Genomic DNA, 18870 nt, shown 5'->3' with positions numbered 1-18870 from the left:
AGAAGGTAGGCTGCCTTTTTTTGGTTAAACTTTTGCTAACAGCTTCCATAATTTAAGAATCCCAGTAAAAAATAAAACTTAACAAACCCAACAGCAATGGAAAAGTAGAAGCAAAGTGGTCATAAGAACCAATAGTAAGGACATAGCAGCAAGGACATAGCAGTTGGCAATAGCACTGTCTGAAATTCAACAGCATACAATGTGGTACTTATTTATTACAAGAGCCTCTTATCATTTTTCCTTTGCTATCTCCTAATCTTCCCAAAATCTTTTCCAATGAGTGGAAGGACGTGGAAATATATTTATATAGAATTGACTAATTGCTTAAAATATTAGATGACATTTTTAATCAGTTGGAATGCCTTTTAATTGTCCCATCACATTTTAGATGTTCTTGGCCTTTCATAAAATCACCTGCTAGATTTCTTTTACAGATTTGCTATTCCTATTCATGTATCTTTAGAAGTGTCTTTACGTTAATTAGTCCCAGGAGATTCTTTGCAAAATAATTCAACAGACTATAATGCTGCTTGTTCTTGATCAATCTTCTTGCTTTTTAAAAAAAGTCTCCAAGGCATGTTAATGTCTTGTTTTTTGCAGAAAGAATAATTGCAACCAGCCTGTCTTCCATAGAACACCTAGATATTGCATGGGTCAGAGGAGGGCTGAGAAGTTATCTGCAGACCCCTCACATCCTGGACACAAACTGTTTCAACTCCTTCCTTTGGGACGGCACTACAGAGTATTGTATGCTAAGACAACTAGACACAGAGACAGTTTTTCTTTTGTGTCATCGTGCTGCTGAACACCTAATTCTCATAGTTGACAACATATGGTAACTACTAAGTTCTGTCTAATGTGTATGTATATTAACCCATAGGGTGTGGCTGTAGTATTATTTATCCTTTTTATTACTTATTTCTCCCTTCTATTGGTCAAGGTATGTGTGTGATGGCCTGCCTTACATTGTACGATTTTCTCTTTAACTTTGGTGTCTTTTCCTACATGAATGAATGTCATACATGGGACTTTTTTGAATCAGGAAACGTGGGCAGGCAGAGGAAAAGCAGAGATTCATGTTTTTTTTTCCCCAACAGCAATCAAAGTCCATCAAAAGAAAAGAACAAATATCTAGATTATCTTGAAACTGAGATGGGGGAACAGAAGCCACTTTCAATGGAGAAAGAAAATCTTGGGAAAGTGCAGAACAGTTGAATTTGACCCTGCAATATAATTCAAACATTTGAGAAAAGCAGATTGTGATGAATTCCTTCAAGTGGTGCCTGTTTCCCATAGACAGCACATCATCTGTTATTGCAGAAAAGCACTTATTCCTTTGAGTGCAGATTCTGCTTCTGTGTTTGGGAAATGAATGCTTACTAAAGGCTTGATTGAAGTGAAATTTTTTACACTGAAGCTAGAAAGTATCCTGTACATTCTTACGTCTATATGTCTTTTTCCCTTTTCTGAAAGGCTAAGTTCTAGGCAGCTTTAGAAAAACATTAATTTGTTGGCAAATTCTCAGAACTGCTGTGACTTAGTGTGCTAGGACTGCCTCATTGAAATGATCCATCTATTTTTTATTATATTTTTTAAATCCCCCCCTTTTATTACTAAGTAACTCAAGATGGTAAACAAACTATAATATTCCTCCTATTTTCTCCATTACAACAAACCTCTGAGGTGGATTGGGCTGAAAGACAGTGGCTGACCCAAAGTTCACTAGAACTTACCGTCGCCTGGTTTCTAGGCCAGCACTTTAACCACCAGATCAAACTGGCTCTTGGTGTTTAGTACTGCAAAGCAAAAGGAATCTTGAAATGAAATGCAAACAAAAGAAGCAACATGCTGAAACACGAGAACAGATCATCCACTTTCTTCCATTTACAAATGGAGTGGGGGAAAAAAATTGCTGGACATGCATGAGTAATACGCCAAAGACTTGTGTAAATCTTTTGACTTGGGACCCTTGCTTGGGGGAAAATTGTTTGCAGAAGCACACAAGTTGCTTTTGAGAGATGAAGCAGCTTGAGCTGGCTTGTTCTTTGACTTTGACTGCCCTTTGACTTGGTTCTATGAAAGCTTTTCCATGGCTCCTCCGGGGCCCTCGGCACAGCCATCCCTCTTGTCTTGGAAAATAACAAGTGGAACCGCAGAGTCACTTATTCTGCACTGACAAAATGTCAAGAAGATATAAACAGATGTTTTGGATGGTCCCCAGTGGAGCAAGAAGAGTGCAGCAATCAGCTTTTCTAACCTTCTCCCCATCCCCCTACAATCTGAAACAGGAGCGCTGTTGTTGACTTGTTTCATTTTGCTTTATTGACTTTGCTGGGGAGATCTCTGTTCCATTGCTGACAGGAAGATGATGGAGAATCCAAAAATTATTTTAGGCAGAGGCATGCTGGGTATGCCATGATAAGCTAAGTATACATTTAGAAATAGTAGTGAGAATTCTTTTCCTTTCGCCCAGCTGTTGATAAAACAATTGCACACCAGGGCACAATGAGCTGCATTATTACATTCTTTATTGCATCAAGTTAGTCGGTAGATTTGGGCTGTCGGTACACAGTTTTTATGCTAATTTTCAAAGTTCTTACTTGGAATACAATGATTTAATTGGCCCCACAGAATAAGGGCATGGACGCTAGTGAGATTTTACCATTAAATATAGTAATTTCATGTGTGAAGGGATGGTGAATGATCAAAGATGCTCAGTTGAAGGAGAATCTCTGTAGAACAGAAGCGGGCAATTTGCAAACTGTGAGTTTACTTATTTGGGGGTCTGCAACAGAGCGGGATTTAGGTATAAATTAAGCAAGCTACAGCTTAGGGTTTCATGGTCTCTCAACATTTCAGATTCCCCCCCCCCCATTTGTTTTATACTTTGGTTATTAGTTCATATATGAACATCATCATAAATTAAGCCCCCCCTCACTAAATTAAGTTTGGATGTCCTTCATTAGTTGGTTAAAATATGCTTTTGTTTATGCATGTATTCATGTCCTTCCCTATGCATCATAATCTCATTACTCATGCTGGGCATGTTTTTGCCAAATTCAGTTACTGTATGATTTTATTTGGGGTTTACTTTTGCCTAATGGAGGCTTCCAGTAGTTTTAGGCCTTACCATGTCTGAATCCAGCTCTATCTTTAGCCCTCTTAATTATGTGGAAGTGGGCATCAGTTAACACCTTCAGTGGAAGCCTAAAATGAGGCATATTCACATATAAAAAAAACACTCTTCCACAAAATCCATGTGATGTACCTCTACCTACTTTGAAACCTTCAAAATACAGGTGGTCCTCAACATACAACCATTCCTTTAGTGACCGTTCAAAGTTACAATAGCCCTGAAAAAACGACGTATTGATCATTTTTCACCTTACGACTGTTGTAACACTGCTGTGGTCACATGATCAAAATTTGGGATGCTTGGCAACTGGCATGTATTGTTTGACGGTTGCAGTGTCCCGGGATCATGTGATCAACTTTCGTGAACTTCTAACAAGCAAAGTCAATGGGGAAGCCAGATCGACTTTACAACCGGGTTCCTAATTTAACAACTACAGTGATACTTAACAACTGTGGCAAGACAGGTCGTAAAATGGGGCAAAATTCACTCTTGCTTAGCAATGGAAATTTTGGGCTTAACTGTGGTTGTATGTTGAGGACTACCTATAGCCACTGGCTACCAAAATTTTGCCAAACTAGCTCTTAATTTTCCTCTCCTATTTAGCCTTGGAATTAAAACCCTGAAAATGCCACTATTTCTGTTTGGGTAAAAACTTTAGTGCAGAACTAGTGTTATTTTTCAGTGGGTATTGGAAACCCCATCCTTCCAAAAGATCTAATTTGCCTGGTACAAAGAAGCGTATGCTTCCAGAAGTGGGGAAAACACGATACAAAGCAGTAAAAAGGAAGGACTTTGTTTCTTCGCTTTCAGCTATATCTGAAACTTTGTTTGATGACTCTGTGCTGCATTTGTTTTGGCCAGCAATAATCCTCTCTTTGATGCTGAAAGGCAATCACAAAAGCATTATTTTTAAGTGGATGAGGTGATTGCAATCAGATCCATTTCAGATATATAGAGCTTTTTTTTTTTTACTACTTTCTGGCTTTGGTGATGTATGATTGCTTTTCCATTTGCCTCAAATTGGTCAGGAGTTTGATTGATTTAATTGAACTTATGACTAACCTCAAACCAGTGGTGGGATTCAAATATGTGAACAACTGGTTCTCTGTATGGATGCCGCTTCTGGAAATCCATTCTGAACCTGGGCAACAAAAAATTAGCTACCTGTTCTGCCAAAGTGGTGAGAACTGGCTGAATCCCGCCACTGCCTCAAATGCTTCATTCCAGCATTTTCTTTAAGGCATTTGGTACTCTGTTCTGATGCAAGTGTGACCAGCAGTAAACAGTGAATGGAAAACACAATAGAAAAGAGACTGAGATCAAGCAGTTGGGTATGGTGACTGATCCAAGACAGAACTGAAAGGAAAGTCTGGATCAAGAGTATCCAGTCCTGGCAACTTTAAAACCTGTGGACTTCAACTCCCAGAATTCCCCAACCAGCATGGCTGGCTGGGGAATTCTGGGAATTGAAGTCCACAGGTCTTAAAGTTGCCAGGCCTCATTGAAAACCCTTGCTCTTGGGGGGAGTCCAAAGAAGAAGAATCAGGAGCCCAGGCAAATCTCAATTCATCCACATGTTTCCAGAATTTTAAAATAGACTTCTGAAGCAACTTTTCAAACCTAGCAGTGAAAAACCAGGGTCTTCCTGGTAAGTCAATTGTCATTCTGATATAACTCCTCATAAGGAAGTCTGTTTCTCAGGCAAGTATTTTGCTATGGATCCTGTTCCCTGGAGTTAGCTGGCCCTTTGGCCTCAATCTTTTGATTTAGTTGTAAGGCTTGTAAAAAGCTAAGATTTTCTAACTTATTGTTGAGTCTTCTTGGAGCCAACCATTTCTTTGACGCTTAGGGTTTATGCTCAACCATGAATCTCTCAATGAAGACATGACACCATCTCTCACCTAAGTGTGCCGCTGCCATTTTTTGCTACAAGAAAAACTAAACTGCTCCACTTAAACTAAAGCATTAGTGAGAGAGTATAAAATGTATCCACTGGATGATTTGCTGTTTCCTGAGAAGGAGGAATGCACCCAAAGTTAGATAAAGTGGCTGAGCTGCCGATGGCTTATAATTCCCACAAATCACATTTGGGAAGAAATAATATTTTTACACCTTCTGCTAAGAATACCCAAAGGCAACAGGCAAAAATAAGAAATCAGCCGCTATGAAAATCAAAAAGAAAACCTTTTTTCATTACTGTAGTATCTCATTTTCCCAAAACTGGGAACCTGGGCCTGTTATTTGAGATGACACAACTGGCCTGCAGAAACTTATATAGCCACTAGCTGACAGCATCTAGTGATTTACTGCTATCTAGTAATCATCCAGATTTTTGGAACCAAAGTACAATAGTCCTAATATTATAGCTCTGAAGATAATGGATTCCCAGTCTAGAAGTGACATTATTTTTCATATTATTTCCCTTATGTAGAAAAGCCAGTACAAACTCCATGCGCTACGCTCTTGGAGTTTAACTATTTTGCTTGGCATAAGGCCATTGAATTTTGAAATGCCTTGATGCCCCCCCAGGCACAGTGGTCAAATAAAAGCCAATGACTAAACTAGTACCCTATAAGTCTATAATAAGTTTGTCAGTAAAAGTTGGCAAATCATAGTCATTCTCTAGAACCAAATGATGACTTGGTCTCATTTCTTTGCAAGTAAACATCCTAGAACTACATAGAAAGTAAACCCTATTCATGGTTATTATACAGGAAGTGAAAGGGGCGGTAGTAAATCCAGTTCCCTCTCCCCCGTGCCTGACTATTTCAGATTATAGTTGTTCTTGGGAGAAGTTCTGAGATATTTCTGGGAGCATGGGCCACTGTGGGAAAATAATTTGACTTTTATTATTATTTTTTATCCTGTGGAACCATGAGAGGCCCTGGGACTAGAGATAACAAGCAAGGAATTCCATGTTGTTCTTTTTGCCTCTGCTATGATTTCCACTGATTAGAAGATTGATGTGCTGAAAGTTTCCCTTCCTTCCTTCCTTCCTTCCTTCCTTCCTTCCTTCCTTCCTTCCTTCCTTCCTTCCTTCCTTCCTTCCTTCCTTCCTTCCTTTCTTCCTCCCCCCTCCCTCCCTCACATCTGTTTCAGGATGACACCCAAGTGAAAAACACACTTCTGCTCTGCTAAATATAGCTCCCACTGAATGAACTGGAGGATCCCAGTCAGGATTATCCCTGACTTTTCCTATTTTTTATCCTTTGAGAGAGGAGAAATGTCATGAAGAAGCAGTAGGTAGTTAAGAAGACATTTTTGACCATTTCAATTGTTTAGGTAGACCAATGAAGTTTTCTAAAATGCACAAAGGAAGCTCTATGATTTGACGGACATGGACCTTCTGTCTCTTTTACAATCCTCACCCTGTTTGTGCAAGAACAGATGGAGCATTGCCTAACCTCTCAGTAAAAAATGCTTAGAATGGATCAAGGAAGAGAAGTACTTGTCCAGATCAGAGGGCCAAGCCATGTATGAAGAGGCACTGGACAATGTTCCTGTTATACAACCGCTTCTTTGCATTGTGGTCTAATTGCTGTTTATTGTCGGCAGTGGGGAAGATTCACCTGGATTTAGCTATCCCTTACATTTCTCGTATGCAATGGAATTAATTGCATTTATTTATAGCATGGAAGTCTTACCTTGCCTCTAGAAGCTCAACATGACACACTGCATTTTTTTTTCTCCATCCCGGCCCTACGAAGCAGCTTGGGGCAAGACAGAAGAAGCAGACTCAAGTCATTCACCAGCTCCAAGGTTGAGTGAGGGCTTGAACCTCCCAAGTCTTAGTCTACTACCTTTAACATTGCACTGCCATGGCATCCAAGGACAGTTCAGTATGTAGAGAAAGATATCTACAGCCAATCCTAAAATGCTGGATGCAGGTAGAAATTCTCCCAGAGGTACTTTTGTTCCACCACTCCTTCTTCTATCCAGGAATAGGTGAAAGATTGAGGATTCTTGATCATTCCCAATTTCCTCCCTAAAGTTGGTGAGAGCTTTTGAATCCCTTCTTCCTTTTCTTCAAATGACAGTTCCTTGGGGAAAGAGTTGTCATTATTAAACTCGTTTAAGCCTGTAATGTGGACATACAAGAGAGCCCTGGGAATGTTGTGTTTGGAAAGGATCAAACAGTTAAAAGCATTGGTGAGAAAGCTGAGGCTTAATCACATTCCTTAATTGTTTTTCCTGCCTGATCAATAAGGGCTGCTGGATCCATGATGTAAAGCCTCCACGGGCTTGGAATAAAATGTAGGTATATTGACGAAAGGAGTAAAGGGCTAGAACATACACACTGCTTGTCAGGTTACCATATCTCATTCTTTGACTTAGTGTACATTCAGACAGCTTGATTTCAAGGGGCCTGTGCAGTGAACTGAAGCATAACTTTGGCTGTCTGAAAGCTTCACTTGCCTGACAAACCTGTTCTTCTTGTGAGTTTAGCCCCCAGGCACCTGCTAGGAAAATTAAGTGATTTAAAGGAAAGACTGCCAGGATTGCTCAGCCATTGTGCCTGAATTTGGATCCCAGATATTGAAAGATGGTCTGACTAAGGTTTTAGTGGGGACTTATAAAAATCATGCCACTTGGATGGATAGGTGATCCTGTCAAGTGAGACTTCTTTTGAAAATCCAGCTGCAAGGTAGGATGTCTTCCTCTTTTATTTTGAACAGCTCTAATTTGTCTGAGGCACAACTTGTCATTGTTTGAGTGCAGACTGTTTCTTCCTGTGGAGTTTGAGGAGAAAAGGTGGATGGGAACGGAGGGAGGGGGAAGACTTACTCCATCTGCAGTCTCCTTAATTAATAATTCTCCTTAGAAGTTGATTTGGAGTGGCTCAAAGAACATTAGCTGGTAAAAAATTAGATGGAAATATATAAACTGAAAGAAAAGCCACTAGGGATTTTCTCTGGGTTTTTTTAATACCTGTAGATGCATGAGTCAGCTGGGAAATGACAATTATTCACACAAAGCAGAAATAAGCTGTTTCCCTAGACTAATCATCACCGGTTGACTAACTCAAGGCCCCAACAAATTAAGGGAAAGTATGTTTTACTAAGACAGATTTTTTAATATACTTAATCACATTGAAATGCACTTACCACTTGCTTCAATAGCTTTGCATTAATAGTTATAATACCAACCTGAATAGAAAGTTGGGTAGTCACAGCATGCATGTGAATGCATGGGTGTCTTCAAAAGTATCATAACTGGCAGTAGACATCTGTGTACAAGTAGCCGTTGCTACTACTACATTTTGATTTTTATGCCAAAAAGTAGTACCTAACAAGTCTGGTATAAGTTTGGTGTTGTCTTTTAAAACTATCAACTGTCCTGTTTCAGATTTCAAATACCGACTCATAGTTGCTATGATAACTCATAGTTCACTCAAGGTCAAAGAGATAACCACGGTCAAAGCATGGCTGAATGATTTACTTTTAAAAGGAATATGCAGAAGAATAGTCCAAAATCAGTCCAAAGCTGAGACCCAGGTCAGGGTTGGCAGCCAGCCTAGAAGTCAGAGGTTCAAGGTTTCTGACATGAACAGGAGTCCTAGCAATATCATGTAAGAGTTGGAGATCAAATATTGTTTTCAGCAAAGGGAATGTGGGTCAGGGTTGCTTCTTAAATCAGGCTGCAGCCAGCTGTCACTAATCAAGAGATTTACTCCCTTGCTTTGCAAGAAGTGTTAAAGAACATCCCTGCTCTCCTATTTACTTGTCAGGCACAGGAACTATGGGGCTTAAGCCATCCTCATTTGACTGTTCCAGCTGCCTGTCCAGCTTCATGTGATTCTTGGCTTGGTGTCTCTTGAGACTGCCATTCCACAGGTTCAGCTGAAGCAGCATCCTCAGAATCAGATTCAGAGTCTGAATCCTGGGCCTGGGCCATGACATCAACAAAGATATTGATAGTCTCCTGTCTAATCGTATTGGCCTTCAGTCACAGATCCTTCTCCTTCTTCTCCTCCACCCCTTCCTCCTACTCTTATACTGCTTTAGGGGCCAAGGGAGATGTCAGTCTTAGATTGGCTTGTGATATTCACAATAAGACACTCAGATAATATGCCAATGGTCTTTTCTGAACTTAGACTGAAATCATAAACACACTTCTCAATAATGTACTAAGACAATTTTCCTAGAATGAAACACACGCACACAAAATAGAGAGGTAGAGATATACACCAACATATGCATACATATACAAATACATACACACACATAAATACACTAAGATACAATTTAAAAAGTTGGATTGCAGATAGTTAAATCTCTGTACAAGCTAAATGTATGTATGTCACTGTTTTGCTGATGTTAGGTCCAAAACCAAGAATGACACATGGCAATTCCTCCTAGCTGCGTTCTTTATTGTTTCAAACTTACATACAGAGAATATCTTGATAGATTGAGGGCTCTACTATCTGCATCTAAAACTATTAGGGAGGATAAGATTTCATCCTCTTTCTCTCATACTCAAACTGAGTTGTCTCTTATTTCTCTGGAATGCACCCCCCACTTCCACTTTCTTACTGCATTCCATCATATCTGCTAAAAAAACTTGAATATTTCTAGCTAGCCATGTTGTTGTTTATACACATGAGGATCTACCACACATGGGGAAAACTCTAATTCTGAAACATGACACCTCCCCATTAAAGTCCCAATAATCTTTGCGAACCAGACTTGAGCATGCCTGAAAGGATGTGCTTGCATTTGTCCCCTTCATCCCGTTTGCATTTATCATTGTAGAACCACTTGGCTAACCATAAAACCAACCTCTACCTTCCTTAGAGGTTATCTGGTGTGGATGTAACTCTGTCCAGGAAAGAGTTGGAAATTGGGGCTAGTGAAGACGAAATGGCCCCCAATCAAGGTGGGGTTTAGGTGAATCAGAGGTGCCTGACACAATAAATTATAATGTGTAAAGTTTGCAGCTATATAAAATGTGTGGCCTCACCCGCCTTCCACACTCAAACAAAACAAAACAAAACAAAACCCCAAAACAATTGAAAATATCAGATGTGGACAAAATAGATTTTCTTGGAAAATTAAAGAGACATTCTACTGCCTTGCATTGCCTTTAAATAAAGTGTTTACCTTTGACTAGATTGTGCCATTATTTCTGAGTGATGATGTCCTCTGGATCCATGGAATTGCTTTCTTATATAGTATTTATATGGAGTATTAAAAGTTTAAACATCACTGAGACAAATTGGAATAATAGAAATGTGAGATTCTGGCATTAGAACAGGGAGCGAGACTCCTGCTTTGCATTCCTTGTTGGACCAGAGCTATTGAGTCTTCCTCTGATCTGAAATAGAAATACTACCATTTTTATACAAAGGTCAAAAAGGTGACTAAGTAGAACTGAAAAGACATTACGTTCTGTCAATTTCTCCCACCCACTTGCAGAACACCTGACATGGAGAGCTGACCCTTTTCTGCACAAAAATTCATTTTTTTCTGTGACGGCTTTAAGGACAGGTGTTCAGGCAATATGTTTAAAGTTGTAGCATGATACATTTTGCTTGCTGAATGCTGCTATGGGAAAGGCTGTGCTGTTTGGGCATAGACAGAAATTCCAGTTGGAGAACTATCTAGGAGATATTTAGAAGGGTTTCGGAGGCAAGACTGCCTTGTGAAACTGCCTAGGTCAGTGATGGCGAACCTTTTAGAGACCGAGTGCCCAAACAGCAACCCAAAACCCATTTATGTATCATTGAGTTGCCTGATGGGCCTGGCCCATTGAGTGGGTATGGCCAATTAGGTGGGCATGGTCAATTGGGTGGTGTAGCCAATTGGGTGGCGTGGCCAATTGAGTGGGCATGGCTGTGGTGGTAACGGTAGACTGGGTGGGACTAAAAAGTTCAATCAATCAATTCCAACTTTGCGAGATCTTTTTTTCCCACGAGAAGTTGAAATTGATTGATTGATTGATTGATTGAACCTTTTTTTTTTGTACATGGCGGTGGAGGCCTAAAGTGAAAAGGTTTTATAAAACCCAGCTGAAGGCCTAGGAGTGGGGCGATGGCGTGCGTGCCCACAGAGGGCTCTGCATGCCACCTGTGGCATGTGTGCCATAGGTTCGCCACCACGGGCCTAGGTCCCCAGTCTGTGGACTGGCACCGGGCCACAGCATGCCAGAAACTGGTCTGTGCAAACAAGCAAAGCCCCATCCATGGGATGCAGGCAGTACATGAAGCCATGCCCCCTCTGGTCCGCAGAAAAACCTCTCTCCATGGAACCTGTCCCTGGTGTTCAAAAGGTTGGGGATTTCTGGCCTAGGAAATGATGCTAATGAAACAGAAGAAACACACACTGATGGATCTTCTCAGCATCACGCATCTCCCGACTCTGTGGAAAACATTTCCTTCCTTCCTCCTTCCTTCCTTCCTTCCTTCCTTCCTTCCTTCCTTCCTTCCTTCCTTCCTTCCTTCCTTGTGCTGACAGATAACAATTGGCTATAACTGCAAATCCACAAGCAAAAGATATACAGGGCCACATCTGGATACAATGCAGTAGCCCAAAACAAGTGGCTCCTCAATCATCAATTACTTCCTGAATATTGCATTATATTGCTTACCACATCCTACTGAACAATAACTGTATTATGGAAAACTGATTATATACAACATTTCTTATGTGTATGAATGATGTTTAGGTAATAAGTAGAATTTTGAGCCCCTATTCCATCCTTTGAATCACAAAATTCCTCTTCTTTCATATTTCCTAAGAACATATGATGCCATAATCTGCTCCTTATCCTATCATGGCTGGCAACACATATAGACTATCCAGATGTTGCATGGCATGTTTCCATCAACCAATGTTCTATTTATCATTGCAGAGCATAACCGAGTGAATAATCTGTTTCTGTGCCTTCAGTATAAACTGCTCTTTCTTCTTGTGTACAGATCTGTATCCTAATAATGTCCTAAAGTAATCTTACAGCTCTTACTTTGAGCTCTGTTCCTATTATTAGTATTCCCAAAGAGTTTGCTCCTGTACTAATGTCTAAGTTAATTAACATCTAGGTTCCTTCACGTATCCCCGGGGCCATTCCTATCCTTAATCTTATTGATTACCCTGCTTTTTTACATTAGAGCCGTTTGTCTTTCATTTTCAATTTCCTACTGTACTTGTTCTTTCAAAGATGGGGAAGGGGGTGGGGAAAAAGAAAACGAGAAAGACCTACTGGCTATTTAATTTACTCGAAACTACCATTTCCTTCTTAACCAGGGAAAGAAAACACTTTGACTACTTTTTTCAGCTCTGTTTCTTTGGGGCCAGGTCTGTCTTTTGAACATGACGACTTAGCACTATTTGGTTTCTACAGCCACTTGGCTTGATTCTCCTTCACACCTTCCAGATGTTGCAGGAATCCCCCCCCCCTTTGCCACTGAATTAGAAGGGCTGTTGTGGCACACCATTTTCTGGAAATTCATCATCTTCTTCCACTCCACTTTCTTTTTTTCCATATCTTCCATTGCTTTTCTTCTTTCTTCTTCCCATATTTGGGCTGACCGGGTGCATCAGAAAAAAAACAAACACTTAAGACATATCTCCTCTCCTGGTCTCTTCCCTCCCTGACACAGCTGACAAAGTCAGAAAGAGTCTGTGGCCTAGAGGTCAACACAGCTGCCTAATGTGCAAGCAGCCCAAGTTCGAATCTCAGAAGGGTGTGGCTGGCTGATGAGAGCTAAGTAGCTCGAAATAGCTATACCAGTCTCGCAGTAGCAACTGCTGCCTGGGGATAGCCCTAGATTGGGAATGATACAGGCAAAAGAAGAAATCCCATATTTGGGGTGACTGGGTGCATCGGAAAAAAAAACACTTAAAACATATATACATACACACACACACACACACACACACACACATTTGAGGAGCAGAAAAGGAGAAAGAAAGACATTTAGATTTTACATATAATATATTAGATATTTTCAGTCTTTTTTTGTTGAAACTTGATCTCCCTTCTTTCCTCCCTCTATCCCTCGTGTTTTCTGTCCCTCCCTCCCTCCCTCGTTTCTTCTGCCCTCCTTCCCTCCCTCATTTCTTCTGTCCCTCCTTTCCTCTTTCTCTCCCTCCCTCCCTCCTTCTCTTCCTCCCTCCCTCCCTCCCTTCCTTCGTTCCACCATTTTGTTGGATTGTTCACTCAATACTGGAACAGCCTTCTTACAATTTCAGTAGTGGCTTCATGCATGAGTTTATTACTGAGTATAGAAAATGAGACTCCTTCTTTAATGGTGCTTTACTCCATTATAGGATAAGAGGCATTTAACTGCTTACATCACCACAGAAACGTTACCCAGTTGCTATAAAGTGGCCCGTGAAAAATACTGCTTGACCTGGGCAAAATTGCAACAAAAGTGTTTGAGAATTTGTTATACTTAGAAATGAGAGTTGATTAGCATCCTCTAAGAGAGCAGAAAATAATCAACTGTTGGAACACTCTTGAGTAGAAAAAGACCAGATAGAAAAACGCAAGTGGCAGAAAACCCATAATGAATACGATTGAATACAAATGAGAACCACTACTGAATCTATTGCATGCTAATAATCTCCATTACCTATGTCTCCAGATGTCACACCTACAGGCACAAATGAAGGTGATCTACAAGATCCTGATCTACCTAAAAAGAAGTACCACATGGAGACAGCTTCAGAAGAAAAGAGGGGAGACAGCTTGACTGGATCTAAGCCCATTATTTCTTTATCTCCACTGACAGTTGGAACCAGGAATCGGGAAGTTCTTAGCATTTTTAGAAAAAAGGACACTGCATTATTGCCAGAGACCAAAGAAAGCATCCTTTAAAAATAATTCTAGATAGAGGATGGCTGCCTATTACATTTCTGCCAATGGAGGGCACCACATTTTAACTTAATATTGGAACGTTGATTGGAAGCAGTGACATAGACATTTTCTCCATCACTAAGTTTTAGATCATTTCACTGTAATTTGCCTGGATAAAATCTGGATTTTAAATTGATTAACATCTCAGTTTAGTCTATGAGATAAACATCTTTGTTTGAATTATGAATTTTCTTTCTGTGTCTTCTCTACTTCTGAAATGGAATTAACCCCACATGTTGCAGAAGTCAGTGAAATCCTTCCTCTGCCCAGAGTTAAGCCGTAAAATAGCCAGCACATCAATTAAGTCTGTAAACTTCTCCCATTTTGCAATCATCACCTCCATGTAACGTTCTTTCCTCTTTTTCTACTGGGCCCCTCAAGAGGAAAAAAAAAAAATAGTATATGCAATGATCCAGTTACATTTATTTAGGATTAGGATGAAATAGTTTTCAGCTGGCAGGTATCTTTTGGTTTTCAAAGCTGACAGTGTCAGACATGAGTCAATTTGAGGATGATGAATGATTACAGGTAGGTTCTGTCACTCTAGCTAAAGAATAATAATAATAAAAAAAGAACTTAACTCCTCATTCTGTATTCTAAAAGAGTCTGATGATATTGCAGCAGCTGGATCAAAAAAAAAGAGGGAGCTCTAGAAAGCAAGCTATTAGTTAAGTGTCAGACAAAGTTAGTGAAGCATTTTTATAACAGACTGTTTTTGTAGTTTGGTTGATCTTTTAAAATAAAAAAAAGTCATTTTAAAAAAGGAGCATTAAAAGCAGGAGGCCGTGCCCCAACATATGACAAGCTACATCAGAATCATCAAGTTTTCCTTAAGGCTTCATCGAAGCATTCATAGCAAACATAGACAGACTCCTCCCTCCAATCAAGACAGGAAGGTGAGTTGGACGATGTGGTGGGTGGTCAAACCATTGATCGGGGCAGATGTCCAGATTGATCAAACAGATAAGCCAAACTTAGTTATCTCAGGGCCAGGTGGAAATGTGGATAGAAAAACAAGCTGAGCTTAGTGAAAAAAACCCCATACAATAAAGCCTGTCAATGCTCCAAAAATAATAGAGCAGGGCAGGTGACCCAGATGAAAAGTATAGGGAAGACTGCATTTCCTGTCAGAAACAGGAAGTGTATATAGAGGCTAGATTGGTAACATTGAAAATGGTGGAAGGATGGAACAAAAGAGAAACCAAGGAAGGGTCTTCTTACAATTCAATGCTGCTCTATTGAAGAAGGGGAAAAATTACAAGCAGTTAAAAAGAAACCCATGACTATAATATTGAGACTGCTTATTTTGCCTTGGGTGACAACCTATTTCAAAAACCGGATGGGAAGAACTCTAGTTCTTTATTCAAGAGGATTGATGATGGGATGGGCTTGCAGTATTTTTGGTTCTTCCTATCAGCCTATGCCCAAAAAGTAAATGCTGTTCCTGTGAGCCCTTGGAGATAGTCCACACAAGAAGCACCGATCACTAATACCAACACTATTCCTATTGTAATGTTACAGTAACAGAATTTTGCAAGTCTGAAAGTACATATCCCACCCCCTGAATTGCCTTTACAGCCCAAGAAACTAGGGAGGGTCTATCCTGAGAAGTTGGCTACACCTACATTCTGTCGACTAAGCTGCCTCTGATCTGATTGTTGCCTAGTCTACAGCTGGTCCTCCTCCTCCTGCTGCTGTCTTTCAAGGGCTTTCTCACAGACCATTACTTTAGCAATTCAGTCCCCATAGGATGCCTAGTCTCCTTCAATGCCCAGTAGGCAATTTGTTTCCTGTAAAAATGTAAAAAAAAAAAAAAATGTAAAAAATGACTTAATTTTCACAGTTTTTAAAAACACTAAAAATAGGAAGTTGCCATATTGAAAAAGCAAAGTGCTCATTTTCAGCTTCACTTTTGTTCATCAGTATAGTACAGTGTTTCTCAACCTTGACAATTTTAAGGCATGTGGACTTCAACTCCCAGAATTCCACAGCCAGCAACGCTGGCTGTGGAATTCTGGGAGTTGAAGTCCACATGCCTTAAAATTGTCAAGGTTGAGAAACACTGATATAGTACAAAAAACAAAACGAAAAAAAAACTATGGATGTCTATAGCCCAATTACTGTATAGGCCAGTGGTTCTCAACCTTTTTTTTGTGGCGACCCCGGTCATAAGGACGCACTGCGCATGTGCAGCATGGCGCACATGTGCGGCGGCGTCCCCATGTGCAGCACGCATGTGTGGCGGCGCCCCCACGCGCGGCACGCATGTGCAGCGGCGCCCCCATGCGCGACACACATGCGCAGTGACACCCCACAGTCACGGCACGCATGCGTGATGGCACCCCCATGCGTGGCGTGCATGCACGGCGGCGCCCCCATGCGCGGCGTTGTTCCCATGCATGGCATGCATGCGTGGTGCTGCCCCAGGCGTGGTGTGCATGCGCGGCACTGCGCACATGTGCGGTGCCACGAGCTGACAAAAAAAATGGTGGATCGCGTTTGGCGACCCCCGTGAAATGGTCATTTGACCCCAAATGGGGTCACGACCCACAGGTTGAGAACCGCTGGTATAGGCAATGTGCCCAACTACTTAGTAAAAGAACAAAGATAAGCAGGGACACTAGAGAGTATCCTGCAGGAGGATCCTATCTGAAAAACAGATGTTTTGTAAGTGGTGAACTCTCCTCGGTGAAAGCTATTCTACGACTGAGTGAACCTTCTTATGGTCCACAACTTCTTTCAAAACCTGCAAATATTTCAATCAGCCCCAAAGGGAATTTAAGATGTCACAAGAAATCTTGTACCCTATGCTGTTTAATAAGCTTATGCATGATTGAGATAGTATAGTGATTTAACTAGATAAGATTCTAAGCTGCTTCACAGGAATGGTTAAATTGGTCATTCCATTTAAAGAGGAATATGTTTTTCATCTGGATGCCACTTCTGGATTTTGTGCTTGTGATTAAAAAAAATGTATTTTTGAATTTGGTTTTGTCGATTAGATAAGATTTGCTGCTATAGAAATGGCTAGTTGTATAATAATATGTAAAAACAAAAAAAAAGTTGAGGCTTGAGTGCTTTTAAATTGTACTGTGCTAAAAAGAGTCGGAAGTCAACACCTTTTTTCTCTTTTCCCTTGTACCTTACACCTTCTCTTCCCCTTTCTGTTTCCCTCCCTTAATCCCCTATTTCTGTTTTTTTTCTTTGAATTTTATATTTTATATATTAAATAAAAAAAGTTAAAAAAACGATTCTAAGCTGCTTCAGAATTGGCAAGAACACAAAGGTTAAGACAGTGGTTCCCAACCTTTTGTATACCCCACACCCCTAGAACACTTTTAATATATTCTCACAACCCTTACAAAAGTTTGAAATAATGGCAAAGTATTATGCATATACACTACAACTTTGAAAGCCCAAGTTTTTGCACCCCTTGGAATATCGTCTCGTACCCCTGGTTGGGAACCCCTGGATTAAGATCTCTTTAAAAGTGTCATCCTAAAGACACATGCACCTATTTCAAGGAGTCACATTGAAGACATAGCGACTTTAATGAGACAGCTCCTTAGAGCAGGGGTGCTTTTTTTTTCCAAATTAGTTCAGAGGCTTGAAAAAAAAAGAAGCTACAGCATTAAATTGCTGCAGAGATAATTTGGCACTTTGGATCGGGATGCAGCCATATAACACCAAAAAAGCAATTGGTTCGGTTAAACATGGATGATCTCAGGGACCCCTTTTCTGTAACCAAACTACGAAGCTAGAGATGCCCTTCTAAAGATGCCTCTGTTCTCAGGGATACATTTATTTGGCACGCCAGAGAGGATTTTACCTTGTATTACTCCGGGCCATGGCACGCCCTCCCGAAGGAGTTCCCTCTACTCTCTCTCTCTTAAACAGAATGCTCAAAATACATTTACTTCAGCAGATTTTAAATTGTTCATTCATGCTAGTATAGCGTGTGTGTCTGTGTGTGTGTGGGGGAGTGTCTAAACTTTTTAATTTATATTTGCAGTTTAGTTGGTGCTAGTGGCCCTGAACAGTGTACCTGACTGACCAGAAATATACATGGGGTTGAAATAAATGAAATGAAATGAAGTCACTTTTATTTTGCCTGTTTGCCTCTTTAATTCTGCCTATGTATAGAGAAGATCTGCCCAGAGGAAACTGAATCAAGGGATAAATTCCTGGAAGAGAGCGGAGAATTTACACCGGAACACCTGCAGTCAGAGCATGCAACGCGATTTCCAAAAGTGGGTAATCTCCAGTATTCCCCCTACCTGGAATTTAAGATTTCACTTTTGAAATTGAAACACCTTATTATTGTAAAGGATATTGAGTACTAGGAACTCCTTGCTCAACAGACACATAACGGAGCCCATAATTTCTGTTGTAAGCTGTAAAGCACCCACATGATTTTACAACTTTTTTTTTTTTTTTGCAGCAGTGGTTAAGCAGATCAATGTATTCCCATGGAAAGTTTGTTTGTTTGTTTGTTTTGCCAGTAACTGGCTGAAAATGCTGTAAAATGGCAAAAAAAGAGTTCCAAATCAGGATCATGAGAGCGCAGAATGCTGCAATGGGCTATAAAATTGAGCTGGTTGCCAAACACCCAAAATGTAATCGTATGACCATAAGTGTGTATGCAGCTATCAGAATTCCAGAACTGAGTTGTAAGTAGATTTTTTGGGGAGAGGGAGGGGTCCATTGTAACTTTGAATGAACTTTAAGCGACCAATCTTTAAACAAGGACTATCAGATTAAGTGTCAACCAGTGGTATAGACAGGGCTAAGTAGCTGCCAAAAAAGCCAACACAGTGCTAGGCTGCATTAACAGAGGGATAGAATCAAGATCACGTGAAGTGTTAATACCACTTTAC

At 40.4% G+C, this 18870-nt stretch overlaps 1 long non-coding RNA gene across 1 annotated transcript; it reads left to right on the top strand.

Moving 5' to 3' along the window:
* Positions 1-7335: 7335 nt before the first annotated feature.
* Positions 7336-14180, top strand: LOC120313823. The gene is made up of 2 exons (XR_005558259.1): positions 7336-7781; positions 13722-14180. It is a non-coding gene; the product is annotated as an uncharacterized LOC120313823 (long non-coding RNA).
* Positions 14181-18870: the final 4690 nt, after the last annotated feature.

This window comes from Crotalus tigris, unplaced genomic scaffold (assembly GCF_016545835.1).
Source record: "Crotalus tigris isolate CLP2741 ecotype Arizona unplaced genomic scaffold, ASM1654583v1 scf7180000018786.1720131, whole genome shotgun sequence".
NCBI lineage: Eukaryota > Metazoa > Chordata > Lepidosauria > Squamata > Viperidae > Crotalus > Crotalus tigris.
The sequence above is the reverse complement of the archived record's forward strand: the minus strand, read 5'-3'. Positions and strand labels throughout refer to the sequence as shown.